This window comes from Mytilus edulis, chromosome 12 (genome assembly GCF_963676685.1).
Source record: "Mytilus edulis chromosome 12, xbMytEdul2.2, whole genome shotgun sequence".
NCBI classification, from domain to species: domain Eukaryota; kingdom Metazoa; phylum Mollusca; class Bivalvia; order Mytilida; family Mytilidae; genus Mytilus; species Mytilus edulis.
This window is the reverse complement of record NC_092355.1, coordinates 12,240,242-12,259,684: the sequence shown is the minus strand read 5'-3', so window position 1 is coordinate 12,259,684 and position 19,443 is coordinate 12,240,242. Positions and strand designations below refer to the sequence as shown.

The window sequence follows — 19,443 nt, the reverse complement described above, 5'->3', positions numbered from 1 at the left end:
CTAGTTTTACATGCCCTTCATGCTGACGAACACTTTAAGATGTGTAATGTAAGAGGGAGAACGATTGTTAAATGTTCTGACACTGATGTTTTAGTTCTCGCTGTGCATTACTTCCCTCGGATGCTTAACACGGATCAGCTATGGCTATACATGGGTGCTGTCACTAGTGGTAAGGATGGAAGGCGATACATCCCAGTGCATGAGCTGTGTAGTTCCCTTACAAACATTACCCGTGAAATCCTACCAGCAGCTCATGCTCTTACTGGTTGTGACACCACATCAAGTCTCTTTGGCATTGGGAAAAGGTCTGTGTTTAAGCTTTTAAAGTCGTCATCTGCAGAACTGGCGGGTCTATCACAGCTAGGTAACTCAGATATTGAGACCTCCATCTGTGTTGCAAGAAAACTTGTATCTAAGTTGTATGATCCAAAAGGCAAATATAAGTCAAGTCACCATGATTTGAACAAGTTACGTGTTAGACTTGCAACTAGCAAAGACTGCTCTCTTGTTCGCCTTCCACCAAGCAAAGCTTCATTTAAACAACATGTTCTAAGAGCCAGCATTCAAACAAAGATATGGATGACATCACATCAGGCAAAGCCGCCAATAGGTTCACCCTATGAATACGGTTGGAAAAAAAGTTGCAATGGTCCAACCCCAGTTCTGTTCACTGGACTTATGTCATCAGACTTTCTTCAGGATTTAATTTGTTCTTGCAAAGGAAAAAAAATTTGCAGTAGAGAATGTGTTTGTGTTGAACAAAACCTTTGTTGTACAGAACTATGTCCTTGCCAGGGAAGCGATCTCTGTTGTAATATATTGACAAGCCAACAGAGCCCTGACGATGACGAAGAAGAGGAAGTTCTTCAGAATTGATTTAAATTCTAAAAAATGAGTTTTAATGTTAATAAATCGCGAGATGAAATGTCGCATTTTGTGATTATTTTTTTACATTGTGTTCCAAGAGATGGACATGAACACTTTTAAGATTAAAACAAAACTTTCGTGTACCCTCAAATTATTTTACAAATAGAAAAATATAAAAAGAAATTAAAAAAATAACCTGCCAGACGGTCTCCGACCTTGACGTGGTTGGTAGGCTTTACACAAACAGGAGGCCCTCTTTATAGTTGATGCGACAAAGACGTCTACTTTTGACACCATTGTATTTAGATAATTATCTCACTTTTATACTTGTATCTTTGAACAAACATCATTATTGTGCACGCTAGAACCAACATTGCAACATAAAATAGTATTTTTAATGTCAAATTCATTCGTATTTATTCATATCTTGCCAAAAGAATCGTATTCTCATATCAGAGTAGAAACGTCAAAATGACGTCAATTACCGCTCTTGCATACAGCGTATGCAATTTTTAGCGGACAAACAACATTATTATGTTGTATAAAGTAAAATAAAATATATTTCGTAACCCTGCTGATTCAAATTAATTCATAAATCTAAAATGTAAGAACTTCGATAATTTTCGCGTCTGACCTTTGACCCGGATTTAAAAAAATATGCACCATATTTCACTTTTACGACCGGGTGAAATGCATTCTACACATTTTTTCCTTTCCAAAGATATATAATTTAGCCGTGTGTTAGATAGGTGCATTAAAAATATTTTTTAGGTCTGAATGTCACTCGCCTATAAGCAGTCTGCAAGTAGGAAGGGTTGACCAGTAGTAGTTTGAGCCCATTCAACATCTTAGGCGAGTGACATTCAGACCTAAAAAATATTTTTAATGCACCTATCTAACACACGGCTAAATTATATATCTTTGGAAAGGGAAAAATGTGTAGAATGCATTTCACCCGGTCGTAAAAGTGAAATATGGTGCATATTTTTTTAAATCCGGGTCAAAGGTCAGACGCGAAAATTATCGAAGTTCACATCATTTTAGATTTATGAATTAATTTGAATCAGCAGGGTTACGAAATATATTTTATTTTACTTTATACAACATAATAATGTTGTTTGTCCGCTAAAAATTGCATACGCTGTATGCAAGAGCGGTAATTGACGTCATTTTGACGTTTCTACTCTGATATGAGAATACGATTCTTTTGGCAAGATATGAATAAATACGAATGAATTTGACATTAAAAATACTATTTTATGTTGCAATGTTGGTTCTAGCGTGCACAATAATGATGTTTGTTCAAAGATACAAGTATAAAAGTGAGATAATTATCTAAATACAATGGTGTCAAAAGTAGACGTCTTTGTCGCATCAACTATAAAGAGGGCCTCCTGTTTGTGTAAAGCCTACCAACCACGTCAAGGTCGGAGACCGTCTGGCAGGTTATTTTTTTAATTTCTTTTTATATTTTTCTATTTGTAAAATAATTTGAGGGTACACGAAAGTTTTGTTTTAATCTTAAAAGTGTTCATGTCCATCTCTTGGAACACAATGTAAAAAAATAATCACAAAATGCGACATTTCATCTCGCGATTTATTAACATTAAAACTCATTTTTTAGAATTTAAATCAATTCTGAAGAACGTCCTCTTCTTCGTCATCGTCAGGGCTCTGTTGGCTTGTCAATATATTACAACAGAGATCGCTTCCCTGGCAAGGACATAGTTCTGTACAACAAAGGTTTTGTTCAACACAAACACATTCTCTACTGCAAATTGTTTTTCCTTTGCAAGAACAAATTAAATCCGGAAGAAAGTCTGATGACATAAGTCCAGTGAACAGAACTGGGGTTGGACCATTGCAACTTTTTTTCCAACCGTATTCATAGGGTGAACCTATTGGCGGCTTTGCCTGATGTGATGTCATCCATATCTTTGTTTGAATGCTGGCTCTTAGAACATGTTGTTTAAATGAAGCTTCGCTTGGTGGAAGGCGAACAAGAGAGCAGTCTTTGCTAGTTGCAAGTCTAACACGTAACTTGTTCAAATCATGGTGACTTGACTTATATTTGCCTTTTGGATCATACAACTTAGATACAAGTTTTCTTGCAACACAGATGGAGGTCTCAATATCTGAGTTACCTAGCTGTGATAGACCCGCCAGTTCTGCAGATGACGACTTTAAAAGCTTGAACACAGACTTTTTCCCAATGCCAAAGAGACTTGATGTGGTGTCACAACCAGTAAGAGCATGAGCTGCTGGTAGGATTTCACGGGTAATGTTTGTAAGGGAACTACACAGCTCATGCACTGGGATGTATCGCCTTCCATCCTTACCACTAGTGACAGCACCCATGTATAGCCATAGCTGATCCGTGTTAAGCATCCGAGGGAAGTAATGCACAGCGAGAACTAAAACATCAGTGTCAGAACATTTAACAATCGTTCTCCCTCTTACATTACACATCTTAAAGTGTTCTTCAGCATGAAGGGCATGTAAAACTAGTCTTGTGTCGGCTTCCTCTTGTGTGCTAAATAAGCTGGTACAGTCAGCTATTTGATCGTTAGTTATTTTTTTTACGATTTCTGGATTTGGGAAAGTGCCTGCCAGAAATAATGTTTGTCCGACAGGCAGTGTGTTACTTGCACAATAAGATTTTGAAATAAATTCCCCGATGAAGCAGACCAAAGCTTGTTTATTTCTTTTGTTTGCCAGAAATTTTTTCCAGTCGGGGATACTGCTTCCTTCATTTACATGATAGACCCTGTGTCCACCAGCTGCTTGAGACCGACGTTCCCTTTCAGCCGATTTGATAGAGTCTGGTATGTCATACCTATCAAACACAACTACAATTGTTGATGCCGACTGAAAGAGAGTGGACAGCTGCTTCAAATAGAAATTAAGCAAATCACCAAAACTAGAAAACCTTTTCACATCTAACGATTGAATAATAGCCATGCCATCCCTAATCACAACCGTGAGTGATGGGTCAAATGTTGGAAGATTAAAAGATTGACATATTTCGCGTTCAAGCTCATGTGCAAGATCAGATTTAACACATTTTCGCATCGTTCCATCGTCATGAAAAAGAGAAGTGGGTATGGGTCCAATGGGGAAAGAGAGCAATTTTTCAACAGTAACATCATCTCTGCATTTCGTCAGTGCTAGGGCACGACGAAATATGAGCTCTGGGTTGATGTTACCTTGGACTGTCTCACCTGATCTGCATTTTAACTTTGTTTTTTTGTTCATATCTGAAAACGTCTTTATATTAGAGCGTTGAATGGGCCCGTAGAAGCTTCTAGACATACCTTCAGACAAGGCAGAATCAATGAACTTTTTGGACATTTCAGTACCCGTGTCAACTGCATTCAAAAGTGATTCTTGGACTTCCTTTGAAGCTTTAAGACCAGTTGAAATATTGACTAACTCAGGAGAATGCTGTTGAATGTCAAATGGATTCACCATTGTCTCGTGTAAGTGACTTATTAAGTCGATGACTTGCTGTTCATCCCGTTTCATAGATGCAGGTCTGCTTTCATCATGCATGTTATCATCAGCAGTAACCAAACCTGATCTTATTTTCATTGAAGCACTGAAGTGGCCTACTATGTGTCTTGTTACATTCCATCTTATCAGTGCAGATTTTCTGGTCAGACCAACAATACCACCGTTCCCTTTACTGTCTTTAATAATGCTTTTTTCGGTGGCCATATCACTCCAGACTCCATTGAAAGAACCAGCTTTTTGACGAATAGCAAAAAATCCGTCATTAAAGCGTGCTTCAACTTCAGCGGGGAGATTGATCATATCGAGAAGATATACAGGAGTCCATCTTGAATAATTATTCATGTTGGACACAAAAAATAATGGGAGCATAGCACGGATGGAACTCAAATGAAGTGGCCATATACCATTTCTTTCTGCTCGAATGTTTTGTAGCATAATACTCACAGAATTCAGGAACATGTCCCAAAACCTGACTGTAGGGGATACAGCACAGCTCCATTCCTGAAATTCTTTCATTAGAGGCACTAGATGCATGTCAACTAAAGAGGTAAGGGTGGCTATATCTTGATTCCATGAGGACATATCACCAGCAAATATATCATAGCACCGGAAAAGGGCGTCCCAAATAGTTTCTGGTAAGTTGATTAAACGATTTGTGGTCCTACACCAATCAAAAAAAGAGGATACCCATAGCGACATCATTGCCTCATATGTAAGAGTTAAAGCTCTGACTGCTCTGTTAAATTGTTTTCCAGAAAGCATCTGTTCAACGGTACACCCAGCGTATACTCCCGAATCAACTAGTAGATCTGACAGACCCCCATCACCCCAGAGTTTTCCAATAGAAGCAATAAAGCATGCTACGGTGTGAAACCCTCCTAAACGAATGATATGACTCTGGAATTCAAGAGGCCTGGACCATTTGATCTGCTGTGCAATAGCATACAACTGCTGGTCAAAGGTCTGAACAGAATACTGCTGGCCGGCTTTCATACACATATCAACACACCTTTTCATTGTAGTATATACAGTAGCCATATCGCTTGGTTTTGAGTCGACGATCGGTGCATATGATACTATACTGAATGATCTACAGTACACAGATGTTTTACGATGATAGCCTGTCCAAAAAGGAATAATTTGTTTGCCTCCAGTAGGCAAATGGTTCCTAATTGGAAAATCAACAGTCTGTCTTGACAGAAGCCTTAAAAATACCCAAGCTATGTCGGATATTTCCGCACCTCGGTCATCACACTTTTTAATTTTTCCATAAGCATCTTCGTGACGTACAGGTTCCATGCGTTCTTTTGGTTTGTCGTACTGTAGACAACTGATTAGAGCAGCTGTAGTCTCTGTCACTGGAAGGGAACACAATTGATTACGTCTGATCTTCATTTCATTCACAGCTTCATTGGTATGAGACAGAGACTGAACCTGAAAGACCGCCCTAGCCATAGAGTGGAACGTATCTTTACCATCGATTGTTTCAGTATTGATGTCAACATTGTCTGCTCCTTCTTGGATGAGGGTTACATCCCCAGGAGATGCAAAAATACCTTGAGGAACATATGTGCCATTCTCAATCTTTTCGATCTCATGATCGGCTAAGCTTGTAAGAAATCGTCTCAGCTCGTCGTAAGAAGCACAAAACCCATGACTATGCAAAGTTTCGATCAGACTTTTAGAACCATATACATGATGCATTTGTAATGATAAGCCAAGATTGAAAGGCGTGAATGAATTTCTACTGATTGAAACTATTGTTTCTGCTAAGGCCAAACATTTTCTCAATTTTTCCGTTGGTAGGGCATTGTCTTTATTTACAGTTTCATAGGAATCTCCATCTATTAGCCAGCATATGAATGTTTTTAAAATAGTTGGCATAATTTTCTGAGACTGACTTAGGGAAGTATCTGCAGGTGACGGATATGCATCACTTTGGATTACAACATCGCCAATATGCTTACGCAATATACCAGCAGCTTTGTGTAATATCAAATCTTCGTCACAATCAGGAGTTGAAACAGTACATAAATCATGAGTTCTGAGAGGTTTCATATCGGCTTTAAGACGGTTAGCTGTACTGATGGCTTCAGACAGAGAAATTGAGCTACTGTAAACAATATTGGACATGCCTTGTCCTTGTTGACACTGTATGACAATAGTATTTCCAAAGTGTTTTTCCAATTTTTGTTGAAGCCTATACGTTGTATAACTTTCTCGCAAATTTTGGGGAAGAAAGGGAGTAAATAGTTCTAGTAAACCGTTCATGTAGAATACCTTCTTATACACAAGCAAATCTTCTTGGATTGTTGAAACAAATTCAGCAAAGGCACTTTCATGCTCTGACTTTAAAGGTTCTTCAATTTCAAATTTAACCGGATTTCTCAACAAATATTTTGTGATGCAAGCTGAGTGGTATAAAGCATTTAGAGCAAACATCTCTGATCTTATTTTCAAAACCATTTCACTGTCGGATATATTTTTTGCAGTTCGCATAATGCATTGGATTCTTTCGGCCGATGATATCTTGCGTAATTTTTTATCTTGCCTAAACGATTTGTATTTACAAAATATGCAAACCATCCAATCTATCTCAGGCAATCTAGATCGTGTCAATATGGTAGACTGATTATCATCTTTGCACAAGGGTATTTTTGTACAGGAAGATGTAGATTGTCCTGTTAAATTATTGTCTGCAAATGTGGTCAAGTTTTGTTTACTTGTAAAAGCTTTATAACAGCTTTTATGGTATTTTATTCTATCAAGTGGTGCTTCCTCGACCGTTTTGTATTCATCAACAAGTCTCCTATAAACGGTGTCCTTCCGTTTATTTACGGCAGAAAGAAAAGTTGTTTTTCCCTTCGCAGCTGGAAAACATAGCCGCTCTGTCGTAAATACTTGACAAACGATACATCGTTGCCAGTCAATAGACAGTCTGCCTTTTTTAGCAGCAGGAGGGGTTAGTTTAACAGGACTACACGTCAAGTTTGACATTGTCCGGAAAAATACTAGAGTTGTTCCCGTTAATTATTTTTCTATTACTGTGTCACAATAACTTTCAAACTAATACTTATCAAATACCTCTATAAAACACTATCTTTTTTAAAGTAATAAATTCATTAAGTATACATCCTTTATTCAATCAATTTAATAAATTTATATTTCAATTGGTCTTGTGAGTTTTGTCAAATTGACATGCTCCTTCTTCACGAATTAATGATTATAATATACAGGTAAAGAAATGAAAACGGACAAAATGAATTCCGTAATTGCGGTGGAATATTGATGAGTGCGGAAAAACGCAAAAAATACCGAAAACTACAGTTAAAACAATATGTATCAAATTAGTTATGAACTTGGAATAATTATTAGATATGATTCAACTTTAAAATAAGATCAAATAAGAAAAAACGACTGAAAGAATTAGAAAAGAAGTGGTCGGTTTTTGAAATAATGACAAAATTGTTACAAAAATGATTTTTTTATGCAAAAAAACACAATATTATTTTTTAAAAACTATTTGATAATACTTAAATATGCAATGCGCAAAAAATCAATGCATTTCATTTATAAAAAAGAGAAGCTTAAAGCAATTAATTTACGTTGAAATACAGGTGGTAAATTTTAATTTTGAAAAGATTTCTCGATTTTAATTCAATTTTTACAAAAATTGCACCGTACGATTTTTTTACGACCGGGCAAAAAATGAAGTTCAGATATTAATCTATCACTTGTAAAAAATTCAGCCGTGTGTTAGGTGGGTGCATTAAAGTCGTTAACTAGACGTCTTTTCTGAAAATGTCACTCGCCTATTAGGGAAAATTTTGAACCGGAGGAATACTGCAAAATAGATTTATCCTTCAGTCACAGAAGTGCTTTCGTCAACTTTAGATGTGGTGTTGCTCCCCTAAGAATTGAAACAGGGAGATATGAAAATATTGTTTTAGAAAATAGAGTGTGCCATATATGTGACGTTTTTATTGAAGATGAAGCGCATGTTTTATTAAGATGTCCTCTTTATGACGATTTTAGAAACCATTTATATTATGTTGCTGAAACTTTTAATGATAATCTAAATATTTTAGATGATAATCAACAGTTAGTGTTTTTATTCTCAGATGTAAATATGATACGTGTGTTTGCGAAAACCTGTCATTTGATTTTAAAAAGACGTAGAAATTTTATATATTGTAAATAGTATTTTATTTCATATTGTGTATTATATCTATATGCATTTTAATAGTCTCTTAATAATTCTGTATAGAATGGCTCTCATTTTATTTAGTGTTATTTTACAATGTATAAAGATTGATTGTACTTGTTGAAAGATGAGACTTTAATAAGACATTGAATTAAATTGTTTGGCGCTGTTACAGAACAATGAAAAATGTTGTGCAACTAAATTACATTTTATTTTTCGTTTTCATTTATCATACTACGCTTGTGGTTATATAAAAACAATCGGACTTAAACTTTCAAAGGATCTTCAATTCTCATTTAAATATTTTACAAATACATTATATGTTTTTCAATCATTTTTTCCGATCTGTATATCATTAATTCAGATTCCTATGGTGGTGAAGAAAATCCATTTATTGGAACAACCCGAAACAATCGAACAGTTCGTACTTTACTGCATTGCATTTGTACTCGTCGAGAAATTTGTTTTTTATTATCAATTTTATTTTCCATGCTTGCATTGCATGACTGCATAATTACAAGAACACGTCAATCGAATGCATTTAAATGTCTCATAACTTTAAATTGTTGCATGATTAATCGGATCATGTATAAAAATTTGAATATTATATTTCTTCACATAGAATTTTCAATATCCTAGAGATAAGTTTTGTTCCGTAGATCGACGAAATCTGAAACAATTGTATAGGCCAAATAGAATAGTATATGAGGTTCCAGTTAATTCTATAAAAACAAATTAGGTTATATAGGTAGGGATTTCTTTTTATTTTGAAGTTTTTTTTACATGGAGTCTCCAGGAGCAACATTCTGACTTTACAGCCGATTTCAATGAGTATGTAGCTAACAGTAATATCTTTTGGTAGCTTGCTTGCTAGCTGAACCGTGAAGTCATTGTTAGGTTATGTAAACAACCCCCTTTAAGAGTAGACTAGTCCGACAGATAACTAATCTATCTGTCTGTAGGACTAGGCTACTTTGAAAGGAGGGTAGTATACCTTACATAACAATGACTTCACGGTTCAGCTAGAAAGCAAGCTAACCAACGATAATACCTTTAGCTACAAACTCATTGAAACGGACTGTAACAGTGCTTAATGAAAAAACGACAGAAAAATCTTCAAGGAAGATCATCATTTAGACCAAAAGTAGTGAAGGCAGGTATGGTAACTGGATCCACAAATATATTTGTTTGGCCTATGAAACCGATCGTTTCTGTTATCGAAATTTTATAATTATCTAAACTGTAAACACTGTTCTTAGAATATAAACTTTTACATTTCATGTATGGTTCTAAACGTGTTTCGTGTTATGTTTAATATCTAAGTCATTTCTATAAACCATAATAAATTTACATAAGTCTTGAATTTCAACACTTTTAAATGTGATTTAGAATTACAGTGTTCAGAAACAAAACACCAATTTGTAAGTCCTAAATACAATCATAAACACATTGCCAACTTTAAAACCATGTTTAGTACTAAGACACGTTTAGACCAAAAAGTAAACAAGTGCCTAAAGGATGTGCTTAGAATTTTGTTTATGATCTAAATAGCATTTTTTAAGTGTAGATAAATGTCCCCTGATGACTATTACAATACATTTATTGATAGATAATTGCTTCATTTATGTCCAGTGGCATATATTTCTGGCATACTCAAGAAGAGAACAAATCAACAATCAATATTATACACTCTAAAAATTGTATTTAGAGCCTTTATACTTTCGTAAACACGCATTTTTATAAAACCGATTTTGACATGTTGTAAATCTAAACATGTTTAATATTATATGTGCTAGCAGCCTAAACATGTCAAGCTATAAATTGATTAGACTGTGAACATGTTTAGCTATAAAATGTTTAGATAGATATTAAAAAGGCTTAGAATTATATACTCCACGAAGAATCTAAACATGTTTTAGCACAGCAACATGTTAATTGCGAAGTGATGAGGGCAAAATATATCAATCTTTATTTATGTTTAGAAATTAAACACTTTCCTTAACACTGGTCTTGCAACACGTTTAATTCTAAGGATAAGTTTCACAGTGTAGGTACGTAGAATCTGCAAGGTCGGGTGATTGGAGTATATATATTGGTTTCAAGTTGAGGAATGACGGACGTAGAGAGCGTTCGGAAACATGATATTTGCTTAAAATTGTATACAAAAATTCGACTTGGCCTTTTACTTTCCTACAATTTTGTGGCAATCACGCCCCTACCTCGGATCATTTGTTACGTCCCTTATTTCTTAAAAAAAAGACTGTTTTATCATGAGTCCATCAATTCATATAATAAGCAATTCTACGAAATGCATCTATATAAGCTTTCTTTATGTTTTTTTTCCAAAGAATGATATGCGGTTATTCTTTTTAGTTGTTCCAAAAACTTGTTTGATTAAGTAGATTTAAAAAAAAATCATGCTTAATTCTTTACAAGTTTCATTTTGATTATATATATATATGTTGTGTACAAGTTGTAATGTTGTACATATTATAATTTGTACAGACTTTTTGTACAAGTTATCAGAGTTTTATGAACAACTTTACACAAATGGATGATGCAAGCAAACAGTCTTTTGTTTCGGATATTTCTGTCATATTTCCACAACTACATGATACAGTCTATTACTGAGTATTGATATAAAAAACATTACTAGAACATAAAAAACTGTTAACAGATATGATTTTGGTAGATGGAGAAAAATAAAACTAAAATTTAAACCATTCAGGTATCCTCATATCAAGTTTTAGGATAACAAGAATAGCATGATTGATTGATTGATTCTTGGTTGCTTAACGTCCAGTGGCAAATATTTTATGCATATTCAGGACGAGAACAAGTTCACAATAAATACAATAGGTAGGTTGATACGATAGAGGCCGTCTGGGATGATGGTCGGGGAAATTTGGACTGCCACTGGAAAATGAGGCTATTTTGGATAGGGACAGAAATTGTGCCTTGCAACAGGCCACCTACGGACCCCTCAAAAGAGTTGTTGCAAGGATTCTTAACGTGCAAAGAGCGTGGCACTCTCTTTACACGAGGCATCGGATTGAACGTCTCCCTTCTGACCAGACGCGACTGCGAACTTGATACATCCCGCACAGCCAAACGGACGCCCCACTTCGGCAAGCGTTTTACTGCCGGTCGGGAGAAGACTAAGTGACCATATTTCTATACCACAGTCACCCGTGGGGGAAATAAGAATAGCACTAAACATGCTAAATGTTAAGTTGAAGTTTATAGATTTGAATTTTAGACATTTAACTGAAATATGTTAGAAGATAAACTTGTATCACCTGTTGCAAGAAGGTAGGTGTCTAAAAACTTATAACTTGTACAAAAACCCTGTACAAATTATAATGTGTACAAACTTACATCTTGTACATAATATATACAACGAATGTATTGATTTAATGATTAATGAAACAATAATGAAACTTATACAACAATCCTTATAACAAAATGATAAAAAATGAAAAGAAAGACAAAACTTTATAGGGTTGAATTTTCTGAAAAATTAGAATTTAACGCAGAATCACTTCCTATATCTACCAAGTAAGATATATTTATTGCGCCTGAGTTAAGCCACCGTGTAGAAAAAAACTAATCTCATTTATTAATTGCCAACTGTTTCTTCTATTTGATATAACAATACGCCTTTGGATTAGTATTTTCATCACATTTCAATTCAATATTTTATTTACGTCGTAATTATTTTTTTATTTCGATATAATCATATTACAACTAATGTAATTAAAATTTTCTAGACTGTGACCAGAATCACTCCGAAACAACATAGTCAACAACAACAACAAAAACATATATGTGGAGATTAACAGGCGGATGGACGAACACTAATATAATATAACAAACACATGATTGCTAAATTTTTTTATATTTTTTTTCTCTCTCTCTCTCTCTCTCTCTCTCTCTCTCTCTCTCTCTCTCTCTCTCTCTCTCTCTCTCTCTCTCTCTCTCTCTCTCTCTCTCTCTCTCTCTCTCTCAGTTTCAACATAAACAAAACTATATATCATTCACTTCAATTCTGAAAACAATAGTTTTTTCGATAAATTTAAAATCAAACAATTTATTTTTAGAATAAATTTTGCACTCTAATTACCAAATGTTTGTATCAAATTCTTAAAAACGAACAGATTTTATACTGAGATTCAAAATTCTCAAGTGGAAATACGTTTCGACAAATGGGCATGCATAGCTGACAATGCGGTATGGACTTTGCTCATTGTTGAAAGCCTTACGGTGACCTATAGGTGTTAATTTCTGTGTCAGTTTGGTCTCTTGTGGTGAGTTGTCTCATCATACCACATCTTCTTTTTTTTATATTGTAAATATAACGAAATAGCTTTTCATATACCTTCATGCATCTATGGTCTTCATATACCGTCTAAATAATTCTTTGAATATGATCCCCAAAAAAGAACCCTGTTAATTTTTGTCATGTATATATAAGTAAAAATATAAATCAAACATACCGTAACTTGAAGAATACAATCGTCAGATGAGTCAAATCAATTGCAGATAAGAATTAACAGTTGGTTTTAGTATAATTATTAGTTATTTCTGAAACTGAAATCAATGAAACAAACGATGTAATATAAATCTACGAGAAATACAGATTGTAGTTTTTTATCACGATAATTCAGTGAAAATATACAAAAAATTAGTGAAGCGACATATTTATTCAGTGTCATATTAAAAACGTCCAAGGGTCATGGACTATCATCACTAATTGAATCAGACAAGTCCCATGAGAAACGTTGGTTTTCTCTTTTAAAGTGTTTCACATCTCTTCGTGTTGTGCGCATGTTTATTTTAGCTTACTTTTGGTATGGACTAAGGCTTAAACCCCAATCTGCATTCCTCGGGTGAATCCGCTATTCCCCGTCTATCCCATATGAACATACGGAATCGGCCGAGTTGTGACGAATGGTTCAAACCCGCTGCATTTTGTACCTATACTAAGTAGGAATTTGACGTTCAGTAGTTGTCGTTTGTTGATATATGGTTCATAATTGTTTCCCCTTTATCTTTTTTATATAGATTAGACAATTGGTTTTCCCGTTTGAATTAATTTACACTAGTCATTTTTGGGGCCCCTTATAGCTTGATTTTCGGTGTGGGACAAGGCTCCGTGTTGAAAACCGTACTTTGACTTATAATGGATATTCTTTTACAAATTGAGACTTGGATGGAGAGTTGTCTCATAGGCACTCATACCACATCTTTTTATATCTATGTATTCATAATTGAAGTTAGTACTGTAATATATAGTTGTTTCATTGGAAATCATACCATATTTCCGTATTTTTAAATGCATCCATGAAAACTGCAATAAATATATGGGAACATACAACAAAACTGAAACTAAGGTTTAATATATTGAGTATGATCACCATTGGTCTTCCTCCGATCGGCAGTAAAACCTTTGACAAAGTGTGTCATCTGTTTGGTTGTCAGGGGTGTGTAAGTTCCCAGACACGCCCGGCAAGAATGTGGACGTTAAATCCGATGCCTCGAGTAAAGTGAGTGATACGCTCTTTGAACGTTAAAAGGCCTTGCAACAAATTTAGAGGGATCCGTTGATTCGTACTAGGAAATATTTCTCTCTCTACGCAATGTACCCTCATATTCCAGTGGCAATCCAATTTACCCCGACCTTTATCCCGGACGGCCTCTTTTATCGGACTTACCTTTTGCATTTATTGTAAATTCGTTCACTTTTGCTGAACATGCACGAAATGAACAAATGTGCAAAGGTTAACGTAGGTTTACTCTCTTTTTTTTTATGATACTTACGGGGAGGATTGTGCTTGATTTTCATATACTAAGTAATTAAGAAAAAAATTTCCAATGATCTGGAGCTGCCCTGACATTAACTTCTAGTAGTCCAGTCAAATAAATTTAGATTTAACATAACACTTGCTCTGGATTATGTCGTGGACTGAGGTTTACTGGGTTGCGTTCAGTATCGGAGCAGAATTTCATTTTAATCTACGCAAACAAATGACTCAACGCAGTAAATCTGATTAAAGTGAGACAACTTTTATATATATAATATTACTAATGAGTTTATAATGGACAATTCCTTGATACCATTTATTAAGATAACAGTAGTTTGTGTGTGCTGACCCTCTATTTTTATTTTCTACATAGGACCAGAAAGAACACACGTTTATTGTGAAATTGTACACTTCATACATTAAAAAAACTGAAAATCACGAAAATAAACACCAAAATAAAGAAAAAAAGAAGAAAACGAGAAAACAAAAACCAGGGCTCAATGCCTAAAATGCCTTTGAATAAAACAAACTAATGCCTCCTCCTTAATAAAATTACATCCCAGCTCCTTTGTTCTAACAGGGGTGATCTGAGCCGAATCACCACTACCAGATCACCCCAGTTTGAGTTTCTTTGTTATGCATGCTTTCCTTTGTTCTGTAACATTTTGGCGGGAATGTCAAATCCACTATAAAACTTATGATTGATTATACGGTAAAGACTATCTATTAAAATTCACGTAGAAAAAATCCAGTGTATATGCTGGGAATCAAACTCAAGACCTTTAGCATATCAAGCCACGACACATACCAGACCCCTCATACCACTACACCAGGACGACTGGATATATACGAACTATCAGTAACTTAACATACTTAAAGGAAGCAAGATCTTTTTAGAAGTGGGGTTAGTTGGCAGACCTTTATTCAGGGGGGTTATATTAGTTAACTTGATCAATTGTAATACTTAGTACCCCCCAGTACCGTGTAATTGATTTCGCAGGTAATATGTTTTGTAAACAAACCGAGATTGCGATGCAATCAGTGATTTTTATCGACAAATTTCTCCTGGTCTGCCGGACCACCAGCTGACAAAATCTACTGGTCCGAGTCAAATTCTACTGGTCTCGGACCACCGGACCAGCGCTAATTTCGACCCCTGGACTTAACGCAGTAGATCTGGTGAAAGGGAGACAACTATAATATTATTAATGAGTTTATAATTGACATTCCTTGATACCATTTAAGATAACAGTAGTTTGTGTGTGCTGACCCTCTTTTTTTATTTTCTACATAGGACCAGATAGAAAACACGTTTATTGTAAAATTGTACACTTCATACATTAAAAAAACTGAAAATCATGAATTTAAACACCAAAATAAAGAAGAAAAAAAAGAAAACGAGAAAACAAAAACCAGGGCTCAATGCCTAAAATGCCTTTGAATAAAACAAACTAATGCCCCCTCCCTAATAAAATTACATCCCAGCTCCTTTGTTCCAACAGGGGTGATCTGAGCCGGATCACCCCAGTTTGAGTTTCTTTGTTATGCATGCTTTCCTTTGTTCTGTAACATTTTGGCGGGAATGTCAAATCCACTATAAAAGTTATGATTGATTATACGGAAAAGACTATCTAATCAAAATTCACGTAGAAAAAATCCAGTGTATATGCTGGGAATCAAACTCAAGACCTTTAGCATATCAAGCCACGACACATACCACTACACCAGGACGACTGGATACGAACCCAGGGCTCAATGCCTAAAATGCCTTTAAATAAAACAAACTAATGCCTCTCTTTTAATAAAATGAAAGGTGACACTGAGTAATATCTAGATTATCGGTAGTAAACATATTCAAGAGCCTGTTATTCAGTCGTTTGTTTCTGTATAACTTAATTGTTTTTTCGTTCATTATTTTGAACGTAAATCAGGCCGAATTAAGTGTATGAGTCTCAGATATAACCCGTTTAATGATAATGCAGGGGACACTATATTTTTTCTCATTCTGGAATACTAATAATCCTAAAATACAAAATGATTGTGTAAAGCATGAATCAAAGTGTTATACTGCAGTGGCTTATAGATAAACAGCACAAGTATATACTTGATTTTATTAAGTTTACAAAGATAACACTGTACGATTGATAGTTTTACTACTGAAAACTACTAAAAAAAAATTGAAAAAAAATTGAAAACGGTAATAAAGTTGGTGGTCTGGATCGGGCGGTCCGGTCCATCAGTTTAATTTTAGACCATTTTTCTCTATTCTTTTATTTATTTGACATTTTTTTTCCATTTTCTAATCTGTTTTGTCTATTTTTCTCTATTCGTTAATTTAATCGTTCTTTATTCTGCACATGTTGCCTATTATTCTCCCATTGGTGGCCCCTATTATTCTCCCATTGGCGGCCCCTATTATTCTCCCATTGGTGGCCCCTATTATTCTCCCATTGGTGGCCCCTATTATTCTCTTATTGGCGGCCTCTATTATTCTCCCATTGGCGGCCCCTATTATTCTCCCATTGGAGGCCCCTATTATTCTCCCATTGGCGGCCCCTATTATTCTCCCATTGGCGGCCCCTATTATTCTCCCGTTAGTGGCCTTCGGCTGTTATCTGCTCTTTGGTCAGTTTGTTGACTCCTTGACATATTCCCCATTTCTATTCTCAATTAATTATATAAAAAGATCAGAGCTGATAGCTCTGAAGTGGAAGAAGGTGAATAAAAGGTAACTTGAATTACCATAAAAGCAGCCCCACTTACCTAGGCTGCTTTATTCCATTATCGTTAAAATGTATTTTTTTTCTTCAAACAAGAAAAGGTCATAAGTACATGGATTTCCCATCCGTACAATCATTTTCTATGTTCAGTTGACTATGAAAATTAGGTAAAATCTTTAATTTGGCAGTAATTAAGAAGATCATATCAAGAGGAACACATGTGTACTAAGTTTCAAGTTGATTGGATTTCAACTTCATCAAAAACTACCTCGACCATAAACTTTATAACCAGAAGCAGGACGGACGGACAGACTAGAAAACATATTGCCCATAAATGGAGCATAAAAATAGTAAGACTTGTTACATACCTGCCAACTTTTGAAAGTTCCCATATGGGTTTTTACTGCACAACAACAAAATTAAAGGTTACAATTTTTAGCGATGTATTTTGCAAGATCTGGATTGTCTAGAAAAAGTGTCATATTTGTATGAACTTACATGACTTACATGCCTTTTCCTTAAGTCTGTTTGCATAATTCTAGTTATATATTTAAAAATCGGTAGAAAAATTATACATGAAGCTAGCAGAAGCTAGACTATTAGCCTAGTTGCACATATTGTATGTTGACTTCTAATCATTTATAAACAAATTTAATATATAAACTTCAATTTAATCCTTGAAAGGAGGTCTAAATTAATAAAATAATTTATAAATTTTAATTTTTTTATTTGTCCAAAATCATTTAAATTCATTTAATCAACATCCTTTTATGATTATTTGATTAAAATATTAATCATTTATAGTCTTTTTACCATTTACATTTTTAAAAGCAAAATAACTGAAAACAGGATAAAACAAAGGGAAGTAACAAAAAAGTATTTCAATATTCCCAATACACATCGTTTTGATAACACAACGGCAATTAGCCGGAGGTAAACATCGTTGATTACCAGTATGTTTGACACCCAAGCTGTCAAGTGAAGCCATATAATTATACATCTTCTGTGATGTTCAGGTAAAATTTAACACAGGTGTCAATTACACCCGTACGGGAGAGATCCGTTTGCGCCAAAAATGCGTCCTTTTGCGCCACAACTTTTTTTCTCTAATGCTACGTTTGCGCCACATGTTTAAAAATTACATGGTATCAATTGCGCCAAAAATAAAATATACGATTGCGCCAATTTAAAGAAAAACATTCCTTAAACACAGAAAAACATTTCTATTACAGTTTCCTGATTAAGAAGGCAAAAGGCAATCTAAAAGTGGAATATAAATTAAATGTCCATTCCTGAATCCATGTATTGTATGCAAAAACATTTTCTGCCCCGCATACAAAGAAATTGCAAGTTAGCTTCACAACCGAGAATAACAATGCCACTGTCAATATCATTTACTAAAACACACTCTTCTTCTTTATTTGTGATCACTATACCTCACTTAATTTTTTTGAAATTCTACTGATCTTTTTGGTTGGACAGGGAACAGTTATCTTCTCTCTCTGTACATAGACTGTCTTATGCACTTCAAGTCATTTTTCTGTAGATGTTCCTCTTCATGATGGAATAGCTCCGAACATATGATCTTATCTCGTCTTTCGGATATATTTTCTGTAGCTTTTCTTTTGCATGCTGTTCGTAGTATCTGACGCTCTAACTTGTGTGGGTCTGTCTCATGTGTATGTGCAAGACTTCCCCTCAGACAAAAATGATACTAAATATATATTAATCTTTAATATGTACGAACGATCAATATGTGTTCAGGTAAATTGGCGCAAATGAGTTCCGAAAACTGGCGCAATTGATACATTTGAAGAAAAAAAAATTGGCGCAAATGATACCCATGAAAAACAGTAATTGGCGCAAAAGGAGTGTTGCCACCCGTACAGTAGTAAGAAATGATCAAATATGGCGTCTGAAAAATTTCATACACGGGAGTTTTTTCTCCTAAACGGGAGGTTCACATGTATGTTACGAAGGGCATCTAATTCACATGACAAAGGAAACCCATGAATAAAGATAACACTTTATATATCCTTTTTATTTATATAAAAATAAAATCTTCTTGTCTGCAGGATTGCAAATTCGTAACTTCAAGGGCGAACTTGTAAACAGGGCGAGTTGTACCGATACCAAATTCACGCATGCGTAATACAAATATCTACAGTTAAAACATCCTGTTACAAGTAGAACAAATTACGTTCATGTGGATGAGATGAAATCTAATAATTTACATAAATAAAAGGGTCATATTTACGATAGTGATTGTTTTACAATCATAATTTACAAATTAAATGATTCAGATGCCCAATCATGTGTAAAAATCGGTGTCAGG

At 34.9% G+C, this 19,443-nt stretch overlaps 1 protein-coding gene across 1 annotated transcript in view; it reads left to right on the top strand.

Annotated features, from left to right (window-relative positions):
* The window catches only part of LOC139497170 (uncharacterized), a 545,683-nt gene that overhangs the window by 175,031 nt on the left and 351,209 nt on the right, over positions 1-19,443 (top strand). The gene's annotated exons all lie outside the window — the stretch shown is intronic.